General features: G+C 42.5%; 1 long non-coding RNA gene across 1 annotated transcript in view; it reads left to right on the forward strand.

Annotated features, from left to right (window-relative positions):
* The window catches only part of LOC106489265 (uncharacterized), a 28,080-nt gene extending 21,891 nt beyond the window's left edge, over positions 1–6,189 (forward strand). Inside the window, exons 2-3 of the long non-coding RNA XR_001293365.2 lie at positions 2,988–3,243; positions 5,983–6,189. This is a non-coding gene — a long non-coding RNA (uncharacterized lncRNA). The remainder of the gene's footprint in view (positions 1–2,987; positions 3,244–5,982) is intronic.
* Positions 6,190–12,494: the final 6,305 nt, after the last annotated feature.

Raw genomic sequence — 12,494 nt, forward strand, 5'->3', positions numbered from 1 at the left:
ACCTCCCAGTGTGGTGCAGGGATACTCAGGTGTGCCAGCCCAGGAGTGAGAAGCACTCAAGCCATGCTAGTGTAAGGCTCCATTGGGTCCCTCAGCAATGCTGAGAGCAAGGATTATTATCCCCCTTGCATGCACAGATACAGGGCATCCAGCATGTGAACAAACCACTTCCAGTGGCCAAGCCCTGAATTTGACCCAGTTTCTGCTGTACAGAGCCCAATAATTAACTTTGACTAAAGTGCAGCTTGTGTTACCTATTTTCCATGCCCAGAAAGTTGGCTGGCATTCACCTGAAGACAGTGGAAGAGGGGAAATCCACTGTATTCCTTGATCATTTGTCCCATTGGTTGATCACTGTAAATGACTATTACTAAAATGACTAACTATTACTAAAAATCAATTAATTTCAGCTTTTAGCCATCACTTCTTTCTGTATCTCCCTTTCTTTTAGATCATGGAGTTTTGAAGATCTGATATATTGCCTAAGGCCAGACACAGCCCTCTCTGACTGGGGATGTCCCTCTGACCAGGCACACACATACCTTACCAAGCAATGAGAACAGGAGTCAAGTTTCTCTGCATGAAATACTTATGTGCATTTATCAGGCCATCTCTGAAAGAGTTATAGAAATAGCCACTTTCTGTGTCTTCTGTGGCCCAGTTAACACACTTCTGAGCACTATGAAATGCTTGTGATAAAGGTTGAGATTGAACACAATTTTTTTTGCATATACAAGTGTACCTAAAAGATCTTCTTTAGCCAAATTAAAAGATTAGATCTACTACAGACAGAAAGGTAGATCTGCCACTGGCACATGCATCTAAGAATGAGTTGCTACATGCCAGGAAAGATTTAAGAATCTTTGTAATCTGGTCATTTTAGTATGATTTACTCTTGGCCTTGTAAGAAGTGAATAATAACCTGTCTTACAGAAAGGAAGCTTTGAAGACATAGTTTTTTAACCACATTCACTCACACATATAAAAGATAAGATGGTATCTCACACCATCAGTGTAGCAAAAATCAATGAGCTTACATTTCATCACTGTAATATCTGCTAAGACCAAAACAGGACTCAATTGTTGCCCTCTTCTGAACTGACATCAATGTGGCCATTTTCACAGTGACATTCCTTGTAGAGCAGAGGGATGATTTTCAGGCTGTTAAAGTCTTTGTCATCATTTTTCTTTTCTTATAGATTTTTCTTTGAATTTGGAGTTCATAAAATGAGGGACAAGAAGTACCATCAACAAGAGGAGAGAGCAAAGGCACTGCTTTTTCAGCCTTAGGGTCTTTCTTAAGATATTTTAAGATGGAGATATTTTCAATACATGGCAAAATAATTGGAGGTGTCATATTTCTTTTTTAGAAATTTTCAATAGGGCTATTTCCATAGTGCTTACTTTAGAACCAAGCCAGTTCCACACGGGAGGAAATTTAAAAGAAAAGATTGTCTATTTTCTTGAAAAATAGCTTAGGCGTTAGGCTTCAGGAGGGGTTGCTTGGAACATAATGATTTTGCATGAGCATTATGTCACTCTTGGCAACAAGCTATCATATCATTATTCCTTGGAAAGTATTTTTTTAGGCTGTTTGTGTTCCTTGTGGTGCACCTTCAGTCCCCACCCACACCTGCAGCCATGTCTGCTCTGAGGGATGGAAAGATTGATTTTATCTAATTTTGCCACCCACTCTAACATTGTTGGTTCATAAACTCTGCTGAGACTCTTCGCTTCAAGCCAGATTTTGTGAATGTGAAAACTGCCTAAAAGCCAGCTTCTTAAATGTGGAGCCCCTTCTTTATAGAAAATTCTTTAAAGAAAAGTAAACCAATCACCCTTTGAACTCACCATACATATGGTGGTGGCCTACTCATTTCATCTTCCTCTCTGTTTCTACCCTTACATGTTATGTACTCGTGTGCACAAACACACACACACACACGTGCGCACACACAGAGAGAAATTTGGGGGTCTATCAGAGCAATTCAATGTCATAATTCTTATCCCTTCTCTGAGCTATGAAATTGTTAACAATGCTGACAATTAAATCATTATTGTGGACCTCTGACCTGAAACCCACTGAAACCAAAACTCAAGAACTGTAGGTTCAGGTGCTTTGCAAACTCCAACTATTTCTGTGTCGGGCACCCACGTTACATATTTTGAAGTGGTTCCAAAGCATCTCAAAGAGAAACTTAGTTTTCTGGAAAAAATTTACAAGAATTTTTTGAAAAATCATTAATTTTATTTGCTATAGAAATGAAAATTTAGAGGCTGAAGAATGTCTCTAATATTAATTTGTATCTTATGTGCTGTTCTTTGTATTTCCCTAGAGGTGTGCTCCACTCTTAGCAAAATAACATTTGAGCCTAGAAGGAGCTGCCTAGGTGCATCTGTGCAGCTTGGAGAGTATTGCAATTAAAACAGCCCTGTTCCCTATGCATTGGCTTGCAGGACCTGGGGTAGGCTGCCGACGGGCTCCCCACTGCTCTCCTGCTGGCGACACCACAGGGATCCTCTCCTTGTCAGTTTGGGAGCTCCCCGCTCTGAATTCTTCCATCTGAATGAGAAGGGAACCAAGCACGTACTCAATGCTTTACATTGTGAGGGCCATTTGGGCTTGTGTTTCCCAAACCAAATTTGGGCAGTACCAGACAAGTTTGTTAAAAGTGTCATAGGATGTTTAAAGGGCAAGCATTAGTCACTGTGGTGCAAAGCAGTGTGATAAGACTTAGTATGAGACTTGATTCATAACCTGGATTGGCAAAGGATACTTTTCAATAAGAAGTTAACAGTGGCAGCTCTAACATGAAAGAGTACACAACACAACAGCTGTTCCCCTTCTGCAAAAAAATCAATTGGTGGTATATGAAACTGAATTAAGATGACAGTGCCCATCATCATGTGGAATAATATGTGACTCAGTGTTGGCAGTTATCTTGATCATGGACAAAGTATTTCTACAGATGTTTCTTGTATTACAGAAATCCTAAAGGACATGAAGTTTGGAAAGATGAATAAAAGGCTCTGAAGTTGGATTTGCTTTGAGAAGAAAGACTTATGCTAGAGCTGCTGCCCTGGAAAAGAGATGAAAAATAAAAATGGCTTGTTTCAAAGCTTTAGTGTGAAAAATGCAGCAGCTTTGCCCTCTGCTCTGACCAGTTCTACAGTGAATGGTGACATTTGACTGGCTTCTCACTGTGAAAGGAAGTTTAACACAACTGTGCTGGCATCTTAAAGGTCAGTTGTCCCTCTCTGACGTTCCCTACTTTAACAGGAGAATAGGCATTACTGTATGTGGGAGCAGTTAGGGTCTTCTTAGGATGTCACCCTAAATAGCCCTCAGTACTGTGCACAGCTAAGCAATTGCGTTGACCAATGTCTCTCAATAGCCCATCGCTTTCATTTAAAGGTCATTTAAAGACTAAGTATACTTTCATTCCATGCAAATCTGTTTATCCCTTCATTTTTTAATGTTGAAAATTATTTGCATCTGAAATATACTGATGTTGCAGCAAGAGTTCATAGAAATGTTGGTTGCAAGGGACCTCTGGAGGTCTCCTGTTCAACCTCCCACTTGAAGCAGGTGTATCACCAACACTGGGTCAGATCAGCAATGGCTTAGTATAGCCAAATCTTGAAAATCTTCAAGACTGGAGATGCCACAGTGTCTCTGAGTCCTGGTTTCTGGGCCATACTGCCCTTCCAGTGAAGAAGTTCCTTAAGGCAAACAAGGAAACCCCACAGTCATAGAAGCTTCCTGTATTAGTGGGATTTGGTCACGAGTCCAGAGTCCTCCATTTGGGACACACTCAGTTGATTGGTATGAGTTGATGTTAACTTTCAAGAACATAAATTACAAAGGCGTATGAACTTAGACTGCAAATTTAAAGCCTGTGAGGATTTGTAGCAGTAGCTAAGTTTGAAAAAAAATTAGCTAAGGTGCATTGCTTGCCTTCGGGGTGGGCTGAGAGCGTGCACACAGTCTCGCAGTTCACCTGACGGGCAGGGGTTGGGGAGCTGCTGGTAGCTCTACTGGCTGTTGGAGTCTGTCAGATTTATAGAAGCGTGTTTCATTTCTTGTCGGAGGTTGCAGTGAAATGTTGCTTGCACCCTTAACCAGCTGAAATTCAATAAGGCTGCATTTCTGGGGCAAGTGAAAGGCTCTCTTTGTATCACTTATCTGTTAGCTTGCAAAGCACTTTGGAATTTTTCACCACACATGACCACTGTCTAATGCAAGCTGTTCATTCAAAATGGTGAACGGAGATTTAAATGCAAAAGTTCCATTAATACTAAACATGGTTTGGGGAAAAAAGAAAAAGAAAACATATGAAGTGTTCTTGTACCACTACATGAAACACAGATCTTCCCTATCTGAGGTGCAAATATCACAGCAAGTTTATTTGCTGTTTGCTTGTTTGCTTGCATAGTCACTTCTGCTTCTCCATTAGGGGAGGAAGTGCCAAATGACTTCCTCAGTCTGAGACTGTTTGTGGCATGTTTACTGCACCTCTCTAGCTAGGAAAGGGTGCAAAACTCCTCTTCTTGTGAGTTTTTAGACTCAGGATTTTACAAGCATAGGATTTGCCAGTCTTATTGTTTGTAAAAAGCAGCTAGGCCTGGATTATTTAGCTAGAGAAGAGTTCAGACCTTTCCATTTCTCCCATAGTGTGTGCTTTAATGCTTTGTTGATGGGCCATGCCTGCTCTTGGACCCACTGTGTGCAATTCCTGTTGACTTTAATAAAACTATACTGGGTATCTGAGGCAGAACTAGTTTCATATCGTTTGCCTTTCTGCCCCATATTGCTCTGTTCTGTAGCATCTGTTTAATAAGCTTCTTTTTCCCATCAGAGATTTTCCTCAGCCCACAGTGGATTGATGACTACAAGACAACTAACTTGTTTTTCATTTGAAATACTTCAGCTGAATATTTGGGTCACAAAGAGTGAGGGCCCAGCCTTGACTTTGCTTTAAGGATGTCTACCTGCCTCCGGTGAAATCTTCACAATGTCCAGCTCTCAGTGATGGCCTAGAAAAATCATGCAGTCCCTTTTTTTTTTTTGTAATGGCAGGAGATCCTGTTACATCCCTCTTAAAAGCTAAGCCTTAGGCATCTCTTGAGCAAAAGCTGCTGATCAGACCAAATTACTCTATGGTCCACATCGTGATTGTCAGCGCAGGTTATGAACAGGAACTGCTTGCAAACCATTAATTTGCTTCCCTGAGGGATGCAAGTTAGGATCACACAGCTGCAGATAAGGCAGGAGTTGCTGGGATGTAATGGTGCTCAGAGATAGAAATGACAACCCCTTTGCCATAATCGCTGTGTTGCAGAGAGGACAAAATGGGTATAGAAATAGCAGAGGCAAGCTCTCTAGGTGTTTGAAAGACCGCAGGGCTGACTGATCTTCTCACTGAGGGGACTTTGGCTGTTGCCTCCTTGCTGCTGGGGAGATGCACACAGGCTGAGCACAGCCGAAGACAGTGCCTTGCTGTGCTGCACAGTCCCTGGCTTGGCAGGTCCTTTCAGCTGGCTTTGGTGCCTGAGCTGTGCAAGGAACAATTACTCCAATATTTCATGAATGACTGACAAATGTTTCAGTCAAGGCTCAGCCTGGAACTTCTTGGGTTTTTTTTTTATTTCCCCTGTTTCTGAACACAGTAGCTTAGTTGTCCATTTCCAGTCATACATGAACTTCAAAGTTTAAAGGTGTTTGGTTGCTTGGACAGCAACCATTTCGATTCCCCTGCAATTCTCCTGTTCCTCCAAAAAGCTTGTCCTTGGGAACCCCCAGTGTGTTATGCTGGGTATTGTATAGGAGGAAAGTATGTATAATGTAACAGGAATATAACCACTCCTTGGGGTTCACGTGAACTAGTGCAGTTGTTGCTTCCCTCTCATGACAGCACTTTTGGGGTTAGCGTCAGGGAAACTAAGCATTTTCTTCTCCCTTCCCCTCTTCTTCCCCCTGAGGCTCCCAGTGGAAGCAGAAGATAGCTATGAAGTGTCAGAAGTCTTCTTGAAGACAGAGGTTCACCAACCTGGTTGTAAAGCTGCTTGGTTTTCAGTGAAGGCCTTGCTGATGCTCACAATAAACAAAATTCACTTTGAAAGCGGCATTCCTTCATACAGAAAAAATCAATTGCCTTTTAAATTGAATTTATTTCTATTAAAATGTCATTTCTAAGGGTAAGTGTCTGAGAAAGCCCTTTCATCCTACATGACTAATTCAACCTCTGCCCACATCTGTTGTGACTGAATATTTTGCCAAGCCACGGTGGCTCAGTGACTTATGTTAAAAGAGCTTAGGTGATTCAATCGAAATATTAGCGATCTCATGGCAAAAGTCAACACTATGGTTGGCCTCAATAAAGTAAATTACATTAGGGACGGATGTATCCTTTGGAGTGAGTTTTCCAAGTAAGGTAGGTAGCCTCCCAGAGCATCCTGAGGGAACTTTTGCTGCCATTACTAAAATCAACCCCCCTGCATAGGCCAGGGATGATAGTAATCCAGTGCCTTCTGTGCATGCTGCATTCAGGCAGGACAATGAGAAGGAAAAAACACTTCCAAACAGCTTAATTTGGGTAGCCCAAGGCCAGGGCTTGTACATAGATCAGTTTGTCCTCATTCAGCCCTGTTAGGCCTCAAAGAGGCTGATCATGCAGACATTTTGCCTTTTTCCATCAGAGGTGTGGAGCAATGGGAAATGCAGACCTTTCCCAGCATCTGTAGCAAAAACTTACCAGACAACTGAGAATAACAAGGAATGTATTTTGCTGTGTAATTTTGGAGTTTGTCTTTACTTAGAATAATCAACTTAAAAATTACAGATTTTGCTATAGCTTGTGAATTACCGAAATCGTTACTGAATGCTTCATAATTTGCTGTACTTTGTCATGGACACTTCCTCAGGTGCTTCACAGATCTGTCCAGTGTAAATAGCTTTCAGCGCTTCATCAAGACATACCACCGTAACTCTCACAATATTTCACCTAGTAGTTCTGAATCTCTTTCTTTAAGGGTAGTTCAGCGCTAGCATAGATTAGCCCAGGCTGTTTATCTCTCTTTATGTATTCTGTGTACATAGTAAAGGTCTGATCATGCAGCTGCTACTCAGAAAAAAAATGTCAAAGTTATGTTCACCCAGTCAAAAGCATGTGTGGGAGACTCCATACAAAGCACCGAGTGCAACTTAAGTTGGCTGATGTGACTCTGTATGTGAGTAAGGAGAGAAGGGAGTCAGAGTTTCCTGTATTATATGCCAGCTCTTGAGGAATTTCACAGAATCACAAAATAGTTGAGGTTGGAAGGAACATCTGGAGATTACCTGGTCCAACCCACCTGCTCAAGCAGGCTCACCTAGAGCAGGTTGTCCAGGACAGTGTCTGGTTGGGTTTTGAATATCTCTAAGGATGGAGACAAACTCTCTGGGCGACCTGTTCCAGTGTTCAACCATCCTCACAGTGAAGAAATGTTTTCTTATGTTAGGGTGGAATTTCCTGTGTTTCGGTTTGTGCTTGTTGCCTCTCATCCTGTCACGGGGCAACACCGAGAAGAGTCTGACCCTGTCCTCTTTACACCCTCCATTCTGATACTTATACACATTGATAAGATTCCCCCTGAGCCTTCTCTTCTCAAGGCTAAACAATCCCAGCTCTCTCAGCCTCTCCTCATATAAGAGATGCTTCAGTCCATTAATCATCTTTGTGGCCCTTCGCTGGACCTGCTCCAGTATGCCCATGTTACATACTTACACTGGGTTGACACTGGGAAGCCTTGAAGTGGACCCAGCACAGCAGATGTGGCCTCACCAGGGCTGAGTAGAAGGAAAGGATCACCTCCCTCAACCTGCTGGTGATGCTCTGCCTAATGCAGCCCAGGATATTGCTGGCCTGCTTGGCCATAGTCACATCAATGCAACAAACAAAGGTGATCCCATGCACCAGGAGTGTCTGGAAGTGGTGGGATTACAGGTGCAGTCTCCTTTGTTGCATCAGTTTTCTGCGGGTTTAAGCACTCTGGTACTCACATGTGCAGATCCTTCACAGAAAGAGTCAAATGAGTCAGTGGCCTCTCTTCTAAGCTATGTGACTTTCTCCCTGTATGCCCAGTATTTTCCTTCAGGTTTTGTACAGTACAGGATGAGTTTGACTCACAGTGTAAACACACAGAGAATGGAGGAAACCTCCTGTGAACAATATACTCGGTGTAATCAATATGTACTAACTTCACCGAGCAAGTAAAACAACTTCCTAACACTGTTTAATCCCAAAGAGGGGGCAGAAGCCTGAGACTTAATGCACCAGGCTTTGCTTTTGCTAGCAATGCAGACAAAAACAAATGCTAGCAGAGTGCTACTACAGGAGGGGAAAAGGGAAGGGTATGTTGGAGATATGCTCTTGTACTATGTAGTCTGTCAAAATCAAATGAAGTAAGGAGAAGGCAGGGTATGAAGGACTTTTCCCCAAGCACACATATGCCATCCAACACTGAGTGTGGAACTACTGTCATTGGCACCACCATGTCGTGACACCCAGGCGAGCAAAACGTGGGAGCCCCTGCCCTGGGAAATCTTGAAAAACTGCATGTGCTCTTTGAGGTCAGGTTCTACAGACAGGACTGAATTGTGTCTGAGCCTAAAAAATTATCACCCGTATTCAACTCTGTAGACTACTGTAAGCATTTGTGAAGTTAATGGCACTTTTCTATCCAGATTGTCTGGCCTTAAGATCTAAGTCAATCCCAGCTACAGCCCTACATTAGGGTGCTTATGACCTTTTGTTACTTTTGGACAAGAGAGACTTGCATGGGGCTCTTTTATTGACCTAAGGGAAGTTTCTAATATGTTTGGCCATAATATCTGAGAGAGAAAATAATGACTATAGGACTTTGCCTCAGATTTGATGTTGCTGAGAAATACGTTTATCAAATTGCTGTCAGGAGAACCCTTAGTAAAGTGCAGTGAACTGAAACTTCCCTCTGCTGGCATCCCAACTGTTCAGCTCTTACTCTGTTACTTTTTAAAATTTATTTTGTAACCACAGCAAAGGCACTGATTTTCTTAAATCATTTTCCTGACTAAGCAAGGGGCTCTGTTATCTATGAGCTGAGGAAGCATTCAGTTGGCATTCACTCTGGACAGCACAATGATTCATAGATGTTACCGAAAAAGAAAAAAAGCTCAAAGTGAACAGATCAAGTTAAATGCACAAGAATAAGGTTGTGCTAGCTGCTAAGATGATCTCTAAGATGTTGATGTTTTGCTCTGTAGCACTGAGTTGATAGATCCAACATTAAACCTTCCACACACTCCTAATGTTGTCATTGTTCCAAACTAGAACCACAGATGCCTTTTTTTAAAGTATTTTTAGTAGAGCTGGTGGGGAGGAGATGTTCAAAGCACAGAACTGACTGTAAGGCTCAATGTTGTGTTTAAGATCTTGTTTTTTAATAAGCTGAACAGAAAATGGAGTCTATTTATTTACAGACCCTAGGGGCTTGAAATCAGCCTTAAAACAAATGTTTCAATTTTGTGGTTCAGGTGACTTCCTGACATGGTGATCTATTATAAGCATCACTATTATAATCACTATTATAAGAATCACTATTTAGTAATTATATTGTATAAGTAGCATAATGGGGTTTCTTTATTATTATGAACATCTAGGACCAGATGTGTTCCTTGTGTTACTTGATTTTAATTGACTTCACATTAGTAACAGGACTCATGTGGATTTGCCCCAGGCTCTTATAGTCTGACTTGGGTGTCATCACTGTGGCACTTAAAGGATGCGGCAGGAGAATAGCATTGATTTACACTAGATACTCAGGGGGAAAGAACCGGAGGAGTTGAAGGGAGACCATTATAATAGAGGACACAAAGTGTTCCAGCTATCAGAATAGCACACTCTGTGGTACTCGGTTAAGAGTAGGAGAAGAGAACAAAAGGACCCTAAGTAGAAGTGACAGTACATTGCGGCATATGTATGTGAAGTCACTGATTTCAAAACACGAATTTGAATGCAACAATTTGGAGGTGGATTTGTTGTGCTCATAAATCATTAGACCATAGCCTACTGTTTTGTGCACAGTGCCCAGCAGGGAAAACAGTGCTTTCACGTTATCACATGCTCCATGGGCAGTGCAGAATCCCCTTTCAAGGCACCTCTGATCTGGCTTGCAGTATGTGCTCACCAGATAGGTTTTGAGACAGAAATTAATTCCTGTGTTGCTTCAGATGAGCCAACTATAACTCCCCTCTGTATCTTAAAGGTCACCAGGATGCTGAAAGAAGAGTATAATTCTCAGAGACAAGAGTGGTAGCCCTGGGTCTTTGAATATCCACTTGTTTCCTGCATATCCATCAGCACAGACCATATCCTGAGCTCTTTAGCCTCCTAGGACACCCACAGTGTCAGACTTCCTGCCTCTGCCATCTCTACAGTTGAATCATTAGACAGCACATAGATAGAAGTTCATCATATGTCACAGCAGTAAACAGAGGTTTCTTCCACTTCTAACACATGACTTGCTGTTTCATTTTAGCATTTTACCCAGGAACTCCTGGGTATTGCCCAGAGATTTTTACTACCTCTGTGTAACAGCGTCCTCAGGCAAGTAGCACAGCCATGTGGGATTTCAGCCTCTGGAGGAACAGGCACTGATACTCTGACTTTTCTTCCTGTTTTCCAAGAGCAGCTTCAACCAGACCTAGTTAGAGCAGTTTTCAAGAGACCACCTAGAATGACGAGCCAGCATGACCAGCACAACAGGAAATCTTTAATCCAGTTGACCTATTCTCTCCTTTTTTTTTGGGGGGGGGGGGTAGGGGGGACACTCTTTAATAGCTTGCAGGTCAAATGTGTCTCCACCCTCCAGCCAGAGCCTGGTATACGGGCATCCCTGTGTCCTGCCTAACAGTGGTAGAGAGGAATGTCTTTCAGTCTCCCTGTCTGTCGTGGGCAGCTCAGGGTCCCATCATGGCATGCTTTGCTTTATATACAATTCAGTGCCTATCACAGTTGAGCTAGAGAGCTAAGCATAGGCAGCTCCTCTGAAGGCTGTTGGACTTTCAGTGTTCAGCATTTCTGAGATTGTTATTTAAAGCAGATTTAGAAGAACTAACTTTAAATGTGGAATATATTTTTCCAGTGAATCCATGTATTTTTATTGTACTGTTTGGTAATAATAATTTAATTCACTACAGTTTACTGAATAGCTCTTTACATGTGACAAATCTCAGTAATGTAATTGAAAAATATGGACAGAACCTACCCAGGTTTGTGTAAGTCTAGGGGAGACTGACTGCTTTTGGCCCTGTCAGGGGGAATAGGGTGAGCTGGGATATATATCCAGTGGCAGAGCCCTGGACAGTTGGATTTGCTATTCCTGCTGCCACCAGGCATATGGGAGAAGAGATAGCAGTGATAGCTTTATAGCTTTACAGGTGTCCTGTATTCCCTAGCAATAGCCCTACTTCCACAGACATATATATCTCAAAACTCAGCAGCAGCAAACCTGGTTTTACAAAGCTTTAGTATAAGCAAAATGGGCAGCAGGATCATGACCCTTTGCTACTGCCTGCAGTCTTCTGTCCTAGACAACTGCTTGTTTTGACTATGCCAGAAGCCTGCTCTACTAACCACCTCTCACCAGTCCAATAGGTATATTGATTAGCAGGGATTTACTCTTGATTTTTTTGTGCCTGGGACAGAATATCCATACAACTGTTCAAGCTGGGGACTGACTGGCTATGTAGCAACTCTTCAGAAGACAACCCGATGTCCTAGTGGACCACAAGCTGAACATGTCAGCAGTGGTCCCTTGCAGCGTTGAAGGCTGACTGCACGCTGGACTACATAGCAAGGGAAGACCGTAGGCAGCAAGCTGAGGAAGAGACTATTCCCCTCTTCTTGGCACTGGTGAGATTGCATCTGGAATAATGTGTCCAGTTTTGGGCCCCCTAGTGCAAGGAAGGTATTAAGAAACTGGAGCAAGTCCAGCTGAGGGCAACTGAGATACGTAGGTGCTGGAGTGCAGGGTGAAGGGGGCTGGTGTTAGCCTGGAGAGCAGGAAGCTAGGAAGGATCTAACTGCTGTTTTCCTAACCTAAAAGGGAATTACAGAGAAGATGGAGCCAGACAATTCTCTGGGTGCATAGAAAAAGATGAAAAGCAATGAGTTGCAGCAAAGACAATTCTGATTGGACATAAGGAAAAAATTTTCGGTGAGGGTGGTCCGATACTGAAACAGGTTGCTCAAAGAGGCCACAAAATCCCCATCCTTGGAGATATTCAAAACTCAACTAGACAAGGCCCTAAGCAACCTGATCTAACTTTGAATATAGCCCTGGAGGGTTGAAAAGAGAAGGGATTAGCCTAGATAACTTCCAGGGGCCCTTTCCAACCTAAATTCTTGTATGATCCTCTTTCAAATGCCCTAGACTCCTTCATGTGCTCTGTGTAATGGGTTCGTGTATACTTA

The sequence above is a fragment of the Apteryx mantelli genome, chromosome 1, assembly GCF_036417845.1.
Source record: "Apteryx mantelli isolate bAptMan1 chromosome 1, bAptMan1.hap1, whole genome shotgun sequence".
NCBI classification, from domain to species: Eukaryota; Metazoa; Chordata; class Aves; order Apterygiformes; family Apterygidae; genus Apteryx; species Apteryx mantelli.